The sequence below is a fragment of the Lonchura striata genome, chromosome 1 (genome assembly GCF_046129695.1).
Source record: "Lonchura striata isolate bLonStr1 chromosome 1, bLonStr1.mat, whole genome shotgun sequence".
Classification (NCBI taxonomy): Eukaryota; Metazoa; Chordata; class Aves; order Passeriformes; family Estrildidae; genus Lonchura; species Lonchura striata.
In genome coordinates this window covers 106,137,362-106,150,422 of record NC_134603.1, presented here as the reverse complement: position 1 = coordinate 106,150,422, position 13,061 = coordinate 106,137,362, and positions in this window count along the sequence as shown.

The window sequence follows — 13,061 nt, the reverse complement described above, 5'->3', positions numbered from 1 at the left end:
ACTACATTACTGAAGAACAGCATAGACTTTTTAACCTAGTTTCTCCCTACTGTTCTCAAACTGAAGCAAATGTGTCATCTTTATGCAGAGCTTAGTACCATTGCGTAACCTGGTCTTAGAGCTTCTTCAGCTGCCCAGTTCCAAGTGCTTGAAAATTTCCCTCAAGAATGGAAAAGTCACCACTTCCTACTAAGCAGACTAGAAAAACAATTTGCTTTAAAATGGTGGTATTGAGCCTGCTTCTGAAAGTAGAAAGCAGCCTTAGAGTGAGAAATGCACAATACAATTGTAGAAATACAACACCCTAGAAATCACAGTGGGGAGTCAGGAAAATTAAAAGAGCTGCAAGAATGCCCTTACTGAGAGTTACATCTCCCTCTTTCTATTCAGAAAGAGCTGTTCCAAAACCAGGAAAAATAACTGGGATTCAGGTAAGGCTTTCATGACACTTACCTTGTTAGTGAAATAGATCTATGAATCCACACTGGTATCACTACCCTTGGGCTGTGGCAGCCCTGGGATTTCTAGGAAAGGTAGTAAAGCCCAAAGATGCAGTGTATAATTTTTAGCTAAATTTCTCATGGCCAGGGGGAAGGGCACATCTTTTGCAATGAATTTTCTTTACTTTTTTTTTTTTTTTATGTGGGAGTCCAGAAGGGGGTGTGATAAGGGATCTAGTTGCAGGTCTTGGCAGTGAAGCAGAAATAAAGACAGCCATTTTGGTGGTAATTCTAGTTCACTTAGCCAGATAATGTTTCCATGATTCTTTATAACTACTTTCCTTTTCACACCATTGAGGTTTTTCTAGTCTCTAATGCTACTTTTCTTTCCAAGTAAAGATGTAACAAGTACCTTCTGTATTTCCCCTAAGCAAAGGAGACAGGGTGACAGAACCACTAAATGGAGAAGAACAAAGATTCATGTGCATGTTTCTCTGTGTGATAACTGGAGAGGGCACATTCAGTCTGCAGTGGTTTCTGTATTAATATGCCCGAAAGCTACCTTTTTAGACTTCTTCAGTTTAACATTTCTCATCCCCTCCTCTCATTTCAGTGCCTGAAAGTAAGGCTTGTTTGTGAAAAGGATTTTCTGTTCTATTCTATTTTTTCAATCAAGCTGCATAACCCTAGTAAGATCAGAAATTTAACTTAGTGTTCCATTAGTCCTAAACTCAGTGCATCACAGGTTTCTTGACTTGGGATGGATGCATTTCTTGTCACTTAATAATGTCTCAATAACAGCATTTTTCATCTTCTGCATCAAGGATTTCTCCTGTTTCTCATTTTTGATTTTCATGAGCCCTTAAGTTACCATCCATTAAAGCATAAAAAGTAGAATCAAAGAATCACAGAATGATATAGGTTGGAAAAGATCTCTGAGATCATTGAGTTCAACCTTTGATCACCACTTTGTCAACTAGATCACGACAGTATGTGTCCAGTTGCTTCCTGAACACCACCCAGGATGGTGACCTCACCACCTGCCTGAGCAATTCATTCCAACGTTTAACAAACTTTTCCGTGAAGAAGTTATTCCTGATGTCCATCCTGAGCCTTCTCTGGCACAACTTGAGGCTATGTCCTCTCATCCTAACAGGTATTAAGTATCTCAACCTTTTCCTCATCCTTGGTGACTATGCTCCCCTCTGTTTCCAATAAAGGCAAAGATTTTGCTTGGCCCTCCTTTTGTTGTTAACATATTTATAACAGCACTTATTATCTTTCACATCAGTGGCCAGTTTGAGTTCTAGTTTAACTTCCACCTTTCTAATTTTCTTTCTACATGGTCTAATGCCATACTTATACTCTCCTGTGTTGCCTGCCCCTTGTTCCAAAAGTCATAAACCCCCTTTGTTTCCTGAGTTCCTGTGAGAGTTCCCTGTTCATCCAGGCTTGTCTTCTTCACAATAGCTCCTGCTTCAGCAAATAGGGCTGTCCTGCTCCTGCACTTTGAAATCTTAACTTTTTAAAAGCCTCATCTTAATGTATATGCTTCTAAAATTTACAATTCCATTTTCATTCTTAACACTTTCAGTCAAGAAAATTGGTGGTCATCTGTGTAAGAGAATCAATGTTATGTTATATTATTAATCAATGTGTACTAAATAACTGAGAACTTAACTTCTAGGTAAAATGAGACTGCATGAGCTGGCTGCTAAGTAATTTTCTTGTACAATGTTAAGGTTACACTTTTTCCTAGGCCTGGCAAAGGAGTTAAAAGTTGAGGTTTTTTCTAAGACAGACTGCTAAACAAGGTTAATTTTGAAAAATAGGATGTGCTGGAATGTGAAATGAGTGCTAGCATAACAAAATTTGGGCTCAGCTTACAGATAAAACAGTTTCCAGTGGCTTCCGATTTCATTTCAGCATAAAACTGATCCTGCTGTTTTCCTTTAACTTTCACACTTTCACCTGTTTAACCTCTGCAAAGGAAGATCCCCAAGACATTGTGTCTGTTTTAAAGTTCTCATCCAGAGTTTTCCAAACTACAGACTATTCTATCATTGAATTGAGTGTATGCATATATTAAATGTGCTGAAATAACAAAAAATAACATAACTGTGCATTGAGATGCTCATAAAAAGCAATGTAAGTTTTCCTTTCAAAATGAAAAATATGGCATTACAGTACCTTACTTCACAAGAAAATGATTTAATATATAAATGGGTGCAATCAAGAAATGTTCAGGTAATCGCATTGCTTCACTGGCTGAACATTCCTAAGTACATTATAATTTAGGTCTTAAGGTTTAATTAGCAGAATACTGTTTGGGCAAATGAACAGCATGGAGGTGCCAAAATATGAAATTCTAAAAATAGGAACCCATAAATCTTCCCGCCGTGGTGCACATATGCAGCTGTAGAGTATCTGATGGATTGAAAGCTCTGCCTGAGAACAGCATTAAGATTCGCAGCAGCAGAGGAACTCAACTGAACAAATTTCATAGGGCAGCAGGAATTTATCATGTTTGTTCTGTCAATGTAACTCACATCTCACTCGCTAAACTCCATAAAGGAGCGCAGGAAGCAAAGACAGAAAGGCAGAGGAGAGGAAATGGAGTGATACCAAACAGGGATTTTTTAAAGAGATTTATACATAAGCTACTTTGAGACTACATTGCTTTTTGAGAAAGAAAGAAAATGTAAAACAAAAGAACCATTAACTAGTATATTGTTTTTATTTTGCACTATGTTTCATGAAATAGTGCTTTTTTGAGGTGCTCTGTCAAAATACCAATTCCCAAACCTTCTCAAAGGAGTGCATGCAGTATTTCCACTTGAAGAAAAGTAGATCATAAACCCATAAGGTGCACTCCTACAGCAATCGCTTTGACAGTTCTTAGGACAATAGCCAACAGAAATGTTTTATTCAGAAAAAGGATTTAGAATGAGTCTATCCAATCTTTCCTGTTCTTGTTTGGCCTTTGTTTGAATCATGGATCCTTCCTTTCTGGATAGGATAGATTTCCTTTGTGTGATTGGCAAGTAGAGGTATGAAAAATCAGAAACCCTAGCTCAGTGGCGTCCCTGAGAGAGAATTTTCTGCCACCATATCCATCTGAAGATAGAAAGTAAGCATCTTTGGTCAGTTTTATTTACCAGGGTGACAATATTGTTTCAAATATGATCCAGCTAGGTTTCATCACTGGGGGTAAGACTTGTTTTGGAAGGGTAAATGTGAAGTGAACTGCTGGTATTGAACTCCAAAGGATGTCTGAGGATGTGTGCAGGATATGCCAAGGAGCAAATGATGTGAAGATGATGAGTAACAAATAAGATTTAGTATCAAACTCCAGATCAGTATAGCATTGTAGATTGACTCTTCAGAGCACAAACACTGTCCTAGGAAATATTCAAATCATATCTGTGTAGACAGAGATCCCCAAACATGGTTTTTCATTGAAATAGCAGTGCTGTGAACTTTGCAGTCAGTGTCACCAGACTGTTAGCAGCACACACTTCGCTCTACAGAGATGTGGCAGATGGTGACTCCAACTCCAATTAGACAGCGGGAGCAGAGCTGATATCCCAGTACAAAGACAACTAGCTCAGCATCAACATAGGTCCTGACAAAACATTTCTTCACAAATGGGCTAACCAGATATGGAAGGAGGCCAGCCTTTGTGGGGAGACTTAAGGCACAGTCTGTCCTGCTCAGTGCAGAGAAGCTCAGGTATGGAGGTCTGTATAACCTGCAGAAACAGAAGCAGGAACAGATGCTCCTAAGCTGTTACAGAGCAATCAAGACAATTAGAGAGGTGCTAAAGACCAAACAATTTTCTCTACACGGTGCTGTCACATACAAGTCTCTGTCAGCAGCTCTGCACCATGCTCCATTTGCCAATGTGCTGGTGTCCTAAAAAACTGCTCCCATCTTGAGTGGATAGTGCTTAGCCATGGCTGTGCAGTGGCTAAACTCCAGGGGCCCACCCTTTCTTCTTAACATTCTTGGATATAACTAGATTTTCCCAATTTCCATGTGTTTTTTTTGATGTGCCTTTATTATTTTTTCTAAACAAAAAGATTGAAGTGAATCCATAATCTCAAAGACTTCTTGAACTGTTCCAGGGGAATGATGTCTCCAAAAGTGACCATAGAAAATGGATTTAAAATTCAAGGAGCTACAAGGCAGGAATAATGCAGCAGAAAGAGGTTCAAACCTTAATTTTATTAAGAGAAAGTCCTTTTGTGTAATCTGATTCAAGTCTTTGTGCCTCTTATTGACATCTGACAAAAGACTCCTGAGCTAAATAAATGAGCTCTCAGAATGATTTTAAGAGAGATTAGGTGTTTCTTGGACCTTTTCTTGAGAAAACATTGCTTTTGACTAATGTCTTAGAACCTATCTCACAGCAATCACAGTAGAGGAAAGACAGTGAAGCATTGTGTGGAGTAAAGCACACGCCTTCAGCTGGGCTTAATAACAGATCAGGTGTTTCTGCTGTATACAAAATGGAAAGTAAACTCAGTGTAAACTGTCTGCCTGTGGAGCTGTTTCTTTGATTCTAGAGAGCAGAATAAGGCTTACTTTTAAACTTTTTAATTAAGACAAAGGTTGGAGGGATTTTTGTTTGATTAGTTGGGTTTTTCCCAGAAAGGCTGTTTTAGGTGTAGACTCTTCATACCTGTACAGGAAAAAAAACACATAGTCTCAAAATAGACCTGACAACTTGTCTGTTTTTCAGGTATTTTTTTCAAGCACAGCCTAACTGGAATGTAAGAATTATCTATAAAATAGCCTCCTCATGTGTTCATGTGTGAGAAAAAGCTTGGTACCTCACATCTAGAATACTACCTTATATTGTCAGAAAACGCAGATTGAGGGCAATGATTTAGTGAACAAATACTCCAACCTGTGTTGTGATGTTTCACTCCAAAACTTCCCCGGTTGACCCCACATATTTAAAAGCAGTATGAAATGTTTCCTTTTTGTCAGTTTATTTCTTTTGAATATTTTTTTAATATTCCTTAACATAACTGTCTTGTGATAGCATGCTGAACAAATATACAACAATTTATTTTGCCATTAAAAATGAGCAAATTTCACTAAATAAAGTAGAGGCATTTGCTGCATTTTAAGGAAACAAGAAGCATTGGAGTCATCAACATAAAAAGACAACATTTGCAGCTTGTTATCTCTACTACTATATTCTTCCTAAAGGACGTTTCTACATGGGAAAAACAAGTGGTATCACTATAAAATAATAACCCACACCATCAGGTATAAGTCATGGAAACTTGGAGCTATGGGGTTCATTTTATGGTCCTTCACTGGGGGTGGAGATTTCCTATTTCTTTCTGTTGCTGCATCTCAAAAACCTCAGCAGTGCTCAGAAATACACTGAGAGTAATTCACATGAAACATAAAGCCAGGTTAGACCAATTTGGGGCACTATTTTCAACTGGATTCTCTTTCCTGTTCTCTGTGAACAAACTCTTCTCCATTCCTACTCTCCATTTTCTTTGTTCCTGTACACAAATGAAAAGAGCAAAGCAAAACCCAGGAAAATTTGGGACTGCATTGCTTCTAATTCTGCTGTAACCCACTGCCTGACCAGCAGCTGCTGCCTGGCACTGTGGCAATGCTCTGTGGCTTTAACAGTTAGAAGAAAAGTAGGTTAGCACCCTTGCTATTATTAATACCTCATCAAAAAGGACACGAGAGCAATCAGAGAGAAGAAATGAGAGCAGGTGGGAGGGGAGATGTGGAATGAGGAAAAAAGTGTCAGGGAACCGTTTGTTCATTCTCTGATGACCAGCCAGTTGTTTTCCTAACTCCAGAGAATGAATAAGCACTGACAACATATCCTGTAATACTAATGACTAATTGCATATTATTTGGCTGCAATTCCTCTGTGATAATTCAAGATGGACAGTATCCTATGTAATGATAAATGCTGTAAGGGACATAATCTTCCCCATTCTGCCAGTTTGGTTTGCATTATGTCTAGGAAAAGATGTTTGCTGGAGAGGGAAGAGGAAGCAGATAAATTCTCCTTCTAAATCCCATATATTTTTTCCCTTTCTGTGAGCCTCACATTCAAGTTAGTTGTACTTATAGCTGACTAGTCAAAGGTGAGGGCTGAACTCTCAAAATATGACAGGATGATAAAAAAATATCTTAGGTTGATAAACCCATAAGGCATACAGTGACTAAGAATAAGAGTCACTATGATTTAACAGATTATTAACCTACACAGCATAGATACTAACAGGCCTAGAAAACTCAAAGAGGAAATTGTTTGCCTATTATCACACCCTTATTAAAAGGAACTGTTTGGTGTTTGTCTTTTCCCAAGGAGATTGAGAACTAATCCTTCCTAGCTCTAAATAAAAGAAAGTTTTCCAAAATAAGATAGCATAATACAAAGACCAAAACAAAAACTTAAGGAAAAAAAAAAATTACCCACCACCTACTTTTCAGCATTAGTTTGAGGCTCCTGTGACAACTCTGTGTTAGGTGGCTTCAGCAATTCCTGCCCCATGGTTCAACTGTTTTGAGGATTATATGAGAAGTAATAGTGGTGAAGTACTCTGGCTAAAACAGGAGGCAATTTCTGTCTCCAGATCCCTTGTTGTCTTGGTTCCTTGTAATGCCCAGCAAACAGCAGGACAAGCACAACAGGCATTGCACAGGGGCAGGGGAGCAGCTCTTGACAAAAAAATGTCCAGGCCAGCCGTGTTTCTCTGGCAAACGTCCATGAAAGCACAGCCTCAGGGCATAATCAGTGATGTGGCAGAGATCCAACCCAGCAGAGGAAAAGTGAGTGAACCTGCCAGGCTGGCTGGCTGCATCGCTTTGCTGTGCAGGCAGATAATTGTTCAGGCAAAGACAGGAGAAATGCTGGGACCTACAGGTGGGATCTGAGGATCGAGGACAGGGTAGGACAAGCAAAAAGTGCCTTGGTGGATCCACAGAGGGGAGAGCAGGACTAGGCTATTCAAAAAAGCAAACTGTAGGATGGGGGTAGCTGTCCAGTCAACCACACTCTGAAAAGGTGGTTTAGGGGTATATTTCCCCCATGTCTCCTGATGAAACTGCCATAAGGAGGTCTGAAAGTCCCAGGGCTGCATTTCATGCTCCCTGCAGGTGAGCTTTTGCAGTGCTTGGAGACCTAGGCTTCACAGTGAGGCATCAATGCCATGATGCAAACAGAGTGAAAGCAGCAATTCCCAGGGTGACTCCTAAGGCAGTGATCCAGTGGTCTCCCCAGCAGTAGTCATTTAGGTGAAGGAACAGTGAAATCCAGTCTAAAAATGGGGAGAAATTGCTTCCATGGAAGACACAGGTGTGAGTTCTGAGATTTCCTACGCTGGATTCACCACAGAAGAAAGCACATAATGGAACTGCAACTTAAATCCATCTAGTGCTCTGTCAGTCAATGGGGTTAAGTTGAATTAACCTCTGTGTGTGGAGTTCAACTAATGAAAGCTCCAACATTCCTTATACTGAACCTCTGGTAAACTTAAACTGACAGGCTTTTTGTTTTATTGTAGATCTTTTTGTTTTGTTGCAGAATTTTTGTGTACATGCTATCTCATAATCAATAGTTGTACTTTGCTGAAAAAACAGAATAAACACTATGTGCTTTAGGGAATAAAGTGGGTTTAGCAGAATTGTTGAGCAAATGTAAAAATTCCAACTACTCAGCTTGTGCCTATGAATCTACAGTAATAAACTTGTCCTACTCCATGCATTCTCAGCAAGCTGCAAGACTTAATCTTTAAATATGTACACACATATATATATATAAACGAGACTGGGGAACAGTTGCCCATTCGTTTTGGGCTAGAAGAGGATTATCACCTCACAAAGGTAATCAATGTGGCACCAGTCTTCCTGGGACTTCGTGTACACAAAATACCATCCTTTGATGTTGGACATCATGGAAAAACCTGAAATTAACCATTTGCCCAAGTCCTTTCAGTCCCTGTTAGTTATCTCTATCAACAGCAGACACTAAAATTGGAAGCTCCACTGTCCAAGGTTGAAATTGATTTCCGGATAGTAAAACATCAATGCCAGCTTAAAACTGCTTTCCATAAAGCTTCTCTAATGTGATGCTTCATTCTTTAAGGATGAAATAGGGTGTGAGTAAAAGGTTTCCTAGGGTTCACATACTGCATTTGTCAGATTCACTTTTTGAATACTTTTTATGCAAACTTTTTTCTTGTGACAAGATATTTCCAAGCTTTTTTACATGCAACTGCATTAATGTATACACACAGGAATGTGGCTTCAAGTTTGGAAATTGCAAAGAGATGGATCCTACAGGATGCAGAAAGCTGCTTTCTGGGCCACCTGAATTCCCACACCTGATTCCAGCTGTAGGAACTAAGATTACATATATATATTTTTTATTTGGACCTATGTTTTATATTGTTATTTATTTTAAAAGCTCAGTACACTGTCAGTCTTTTTTTTTTTTTTTTTTTTTTTTGTTCTTTATACGGGAACTATTCATCCCACATGCTGCTTGATATTTTTTAGAGTTCATCTCCTAAAAATGGTTTTAATGTTTTGGAGTTGCTACCCAGGGACTGTGGAGTCTTGAGAAAGATGAACATCATTCACCTCTATGAAATAGGAAGAGAGTGAGCACAGTGTAGCACAGACTTTCTCTGGGCAGCTGATGGATATATTTGTAGCCATTTGGATACACCTTGAGAGGAGTTGTCATTAGGTTATTTTATCTTCCTCTGTGGACTGAAGTTTGCATGTGGACTTCACCTCCTGTAATGAATGGGAAGAAAAGTAATGTCTGCAGTGCTGTAAGGGAGATTTAAACCCCAGAAAGGAAGATCTAATGGATTTGATTCTGTGGAGAACTTTTGGAGTCACTCTCACTGTAGGTCTTCAGGAAGAGGCACACGCCAGGAGTAACACAGGCACAGCTGATCCTGTTGTGAGGCACATCAGGGGTGAACTGGGCTCCCTGGGGTTTGGTTCTGTGTCCATATACCGTGGGGGCCACGGGATCTCTCCACTCTCCCTACTCTTTTTCCTCAGCCTCAGGCTGCTGCCAAGGGGAAGGAGGAGGTGCAGCCCCATTCTGGAGCCTCTCTAAGACTCAGCAAGGGGCGTGTGGAAAACTGCCACAGTAATTTACACAGTTTGTGCCCATCTTTTTTCTGTAGCATTTGTCTTCTAGGGGTGATAATTTTTCTGACCCAGCCATCATGCACGTTTACTAAAAATAATGCATTTGACCTTGTAAATTGATGTTGCAGCCTTTAAGGGGAGAGGCATTGCTGGTTTTTGTTCCAGGGCTTGAGATGAATCCCACAAAAGGTAAAAATAAAAAGCTGCCATCTCAAGTACCAATAAAACAGTCAATTCACACCAAATCAGAGTACCTGCAACCTCATAGAATCCTAAACAATGCCAGATGAGACAGATTTGCTAAAGTATAAGAGCAAGATTTGTTCAACAAGTCACAATAGGATTTTTGATTAGAATGAGAATGCAGGCACTTCACTGGAATATTTTGGGTTGATTATTTTTATTTAATATTTCAAAAATTCACTATAATGACAACATCCAAAAGAGACCTCCACTGAGCTCTGTGGGCAAAAGAAGAGCATGGGTCAATAAGATAAACAGCTGTTAAATGTCCCTTTTTGTCAATAAAACACCTTCAGACGCTACTCTGCCAGACCCACTATTGGTGGTTAAAAGATATTCTGAGCCACTACAATCTAGTCCTGTAATTTAGACACCCAATACATTCCTGCATCAACAGCAAAAGGAGAGTGACACTCAAAGACATGAAGTTGGATGCCAGTAAATACCTCAAAATAATTTATTATTAAAGCTTGTCAGAAGATGGAGAAATGTGAAGAATGATGCCAGAAATCAGATAAACAATTAGTAAATACAGCTGGACCACATCGCCTTTTCCTGTCACCTTCATTTAAGATGTTGCTTACAGTAACTGAAAGTGATAAAATCTGGCTTACTGTATTTTAGAAAAACCTTTTGAAGTTATGTTCTGATGTATTTGCCTTTCTACGGTCAGACTGAAATAAATTTGAGTACTGTGAAGCTACACAGTTCCAGTTAGAGATTAACTGAAAATGCTTCTTCATCACTTTGATAAAATAGTACATTACACATCTTCTAGTTAAAATTCAGGGAGATAACTCCAGTAGCCAGTTACTGAACACAGCTGAAAATGTTAAAACATGACCTCTTAAAAAATAATTCTGTCCTCAATCCATCTTACATTGTCCTGCTATTCCATTTCTATTTGCAAATTCAAATGACCACTGAAATAAATATTACTCCGCAGAAGGAAGTAAAGACTAAGACAGCCTTAGCATCCTAAACATTATGGTTATCCTCACTATTATTAACATTCATTCTTTTTCTTTCTATGTTTTTCAAAATGTTCCCTAGGAAGTGTTCATGTATCTCATGACTCTAAGATGCTATCTCTTTTTTCTGCTTCTCTGCTACAGCTGATAATCTGACTGGAAATAATAAGAAATAATTAATATTTAATTAAATGACTGCTGGCTGAAATTTAGAAATATTTTTCTCCATCACTAGATGTAGAAAAATGCCTCTTTAAAAATTGCATTTTTGCAGCTTTAAAATGTTGGCGTTTATTGTTTTGAAATGAAAAAGGAGCAAAAGTAATTCTACATCAAGCTCACAAATTATGTGGAGCAAATTGAAACATATTTTGGGTACCTGTATGAGTAGCAGCAGAAGCTGGTTCAGGTCCAGACCACATTTCTTTTCTCTAAAATGGATACAGCCTCAATCCTGGTTTTGTCTTTGATTGCAATACTAACCGAGGTTGGGCACTGCTTAGAATATATTTCTCAATTGATACACCAAGGTTGGAACAAAAGCTGTTATCAAGAAAGTTAAGTTTTGGAATGTGATGCAAAGACACACTGAACAGTCTCCATCCTTACAGATTTACGAGAGTCAACTGGAAAGAGCCCTGTGAAAGTTCATCAGATCTCTGAGCTTTTCCTGCTTTGGGCAGGAGGAAATCCTTTCTGACCAGAGCTGTCTCATGTCTAGGATTCTGTGCTCACAATGTAGAAACTACAGCAAGGACAAAGGATTAGAAAACTTTTGTTTTTCTAACAAAATTGGGGGTGGAGGAGGGAGTTGGGGGTGGCTGAGATCGGCTGAAAGAAAGAATCAGAGCTGCTCCTACCTAGTTCTGGTCACACTGCCTACAGAACCTTCTGGGAGACAAACTGCCACAACTGCTGCACTGTTTTCCCAGAGGAGCACACATCAGTGTGTATGGTCCATATCTTACTGCCAGGTGACAGTACTCCAGAAAAAAATCAGGAGATTAACAGATTATCAAATCATAAATCTATGCTGTTTTAGATTAGACATTGTTTTGTGAGGGCAGTAGTGAGGGGAACTAAGGGACCATGGATCAAATTCAGTAATTAAAAAGTAAATTAAATTCACTGGGGCAAGTAAAGGAGATTCCAGACATGCCAAAGAGAGGAATACAAAGCAAAAAGATCATAGGGGGATAAAAAGAAAAAGGATCATGGAAACCTATGATTCAGTTAGTAATGGACCTTTAAAGGGACAGAGGAGCCTTAAAGGAAAGCAAATTAGATCCAAGAGTGACAAAGCAAAGGAGTGGCTGAACACAGGAAGAGGAAGAGCCATAGTGTACCCTGAGGCAGCAACCTCAAAGAAGATGAGATTTTGCAAAAGACCAAATCAAAGAGAGAATCAAGTAAAAACTAAAATCTGCCTTAGTTCATAGCCTAACATCATCCAGTTCATGCCAAGTATAGGGCCAATAAGATTAATGGAGTTGGTCAGAGCATAGTGCTAATAATGCCAAGGTTGTGGGTTTGATCCTTATATATGCCATGCACTTAAGAGCTGTATTCAATCATCTTTGTGGGTCCCTTCCAATTTAGAATATTTTGTGAAGTGTCCTGAAACTTTCCAGATAATGAGAACTTGTAGTTCTCCTCAACTGTAGTTTACTAATCACTATATCAAATGCCGACAAGATATAAATTGGAAGAAAAGAGATTCCTCTAGATTTTCTCAGTACCTTTAATGCATATTTCTAAGAGACATTAAAGGTTATGAAGGAGGCTACATTTATATTTCCAGCTTATGTTATACAAAAGCTTTGTCTCCAAAAATTTACTCTTGTGCGCTTGAAAATCTGCAAGGGTTCATGTTTTCTCACTGAGACTGGAAAGCTTTGAAAATGACAATTGAAGAGCTTCAAGGCTGACTACCACTTGACTACCACTGATTCCTATTAATTCCTCACCAGCAGAGTTGTTCCTCACAGTCTGTAAGTGTGGCAGAAACTAACTTCAGCACAAAGGGCTAATCTCTAGTTGTTTTATAATCCATGACCAGACAGGGATGCTGACATTGAAAGAAATGTCTGAAGATTATAGTCCCATTCAAAGCTTTTCAAAATTAGGCATTTGTGGATTATTTTGATTTAAGCAAAAAAATGTTCATCTGCTTAAACTTTAAAAAAAACCCATGTATTTTAAGAACTGGGTCAGGTCAAAATGATTTCTCACTTTTCTGCATAGA